The following is a 2,032-nucleotide window of genomic DNA, read 5'->3' as shown; positions in this document are numbered from 1 at the left end:
TAGTATGGCTTTTTTATGGCGGTTTTGGAGCAGTAGCTTCTTCCTTGCTGAGCGGCCTCTCGGGGTATGTCGATATAGGACTCGTTTGCCTGTGGATATAGACCATTTTGTACCTGTTTCCTCCAGCATCTTCACAAGGTCCTTTGCTGTTGTTCTGGGATGGATTTGCACTTTTCGACCCAAAGTACGTTCATCTCTAGGAGAGATAACGCGTCTCCTTCCTGAGCGGTATGACGCCTGCGTCATACCATGCTGTTTATACTTGCGTACTATTGTTTCTACAGATGAGCGAGGTACCTTCAGGCGTTTGGAAATTGCTCCCAAGGAGAAACCAGACTTGTGGAGGTCTACATTTTTTTCTGAGGTCTTGGCTGATTTCCTTTGCTTTTCCCATGGAGTCAAGCAAAGAGGCACTGAGTTTGAAGGTAGGCCTTGAAATACATCTACAGGTACACCTCCAATTGACTCAAAGGATGTCAATTAGCCTATCAGAAGCTTCTAAAGCCATGACATCATTTTCGGGAATTTTACAAACTGTTTAAAGGCACAGCCAACTCATTGTATGTAAACTTCTGGCCCACTGAATTTGTGATACAGTGAATTATAAGTGAAATAATCCCAATGTAAACAATTGTTGGAAAAATGACTTGTGTCATGCACAAAGTAGATGTCCTAACCGTCTGCCAAAACGATCGTTTGTTAGCAAGAAATGTGGGGAGGGGTTGACAAACAGGTTTTAATGACTCCAGCCTAAGTGGATGGAAACTTACGAATTCAACTATATGTACCATTTCAAACTGGGAAACGAATTGCACTGTAGTACCCTTCCCTGGTGGTCTAGTGGTTAGGATTCGGCGCTCTCACCGCCCTGCTGCCCGGTTCGATTCCCGGTCAGGGAACTACTCTTTTGCTACATGTTTACTTGTACAACCTGTCACAATGAATATAGAAGGTTATCGCACATATGTACCAGCTCACACTGAGAACCAATTTGCACTGTATTATCCTTCCCTGGTGGTCTAGTGGTTAGGATTCGGCGCTCTCACCGCCGCGGCCCGGGTTCGATTCCCGGTCAGGGAAATAGTCTATGCTCCTTGTTTACTTGTGCAACCTGTCACTATGAATTTAGTAGGTTGTCGCACATATGTACCACTTCAAATTGCAAACCGATTTGCACTGCAGTGTCCTTCCCAGGTGTTCTAGTGGTGCACCAGACTCTCCTGCAGCAAAGCACCCCCACAACATGATGGTGTTCTTCGGCTTGAAAGCCTCCCCCTTTTCCCTCCAAACATAACAATGGTCATTATGGCCAAACAGTTCGATTTTTGTTTCATCAGACCAGAGGACATTTCTCCAAAAACTAGGATCTTTGTCCCCAAACTGTAGTATGGCTTTTTTATGGCGGTTTTGGAGCAGTAGCTTCTTCCTTGCTGAGCGGCCTCTCGGGGTATGTCGATATAGGACTCGTTTGCCTGTGGATATAGACCATTTTGTACCTGTTTCCTCCAGCATCTTCACAAGGTCCTTTGCTGTTGTTCTGGGATGGATTTGCACTTTTCGACCCAAAGTACGTTCATCTCTAGGAGAGAGAACGCGTCTCCTTCCTGAGCGGTATGACGCCTGCGTGGTCCCATGGTGTTTATACTTGCGTACTATTGTTTCTACAGATGAGCGAGGTACCTTCAGGCGTTTGGAAATTGCTCCCAAGGAGGAACCAGACTTGTGGAGGTCTACATTTTTTTCTGAGGTCTTGGCTGATTTCCTTTGCTTTTCCCATGGAGTCAAGCAAAGAGGCACTGAGTTTGAAGGTAGGCCTTGAAATACATCTACAGGTACACCTCCAATTGACTCAAAGGATGTCAATTAGCCTATCAGAAGCTTCTAAAGCCATGACATCATTTTCGGGAATTTTACAAACTGTTTAAAGGCACAGCCAACTTATTGTATGTAAACTTCTGGCCCACTGAATTTGTGATACAGTGAATTATAAGTGAAATAATCCCAATGTAAACAATTGTTGGAAAAATGACTT

The 2,032-nt window shown here is 44.6% G+C and overlaps 1 non-coding gene across 1 annotated transcript; it reads left to right on the top strand.

The window, feature by feature from the left end:
- Positions 1 to 1,008: 1,008 nt before the first annotated feature.
- trnae-cuc lies at positions 1,009 to 1,080 on the top strand. The gene has a single exon. It is a non-coding gene; the product is annotated as a tRNA-Glu (tRNA).
- The last annotated feature ends 952 nt before the right edge of the window (positions 1,081 to 2,032 follow it).

Source organism: Oncorhynchus gorbuscha, unplaced genomic scaffold (assembly GCF_021184085.1).
Source record: "Oncorhynchus gorbuscha isolate QuinsamMale2020 ecotype Even-year unplaced genomic scaffold, OgorEven_v1.0 Un_scaffold_346, whole genome shotgun sequence".
NCBI classification, from domain to species: Eukaryota; Metazoa; Chordata; class Actinopteri; order Salmoniformes; family Salmonidae; genus Oncorhynchus; species Oncorhynchus gorbuscha.
Note: the sequence above shows the minus strand (reverse complement) of the source record. Positions and strands in the feature narration are given on the sequence as shown.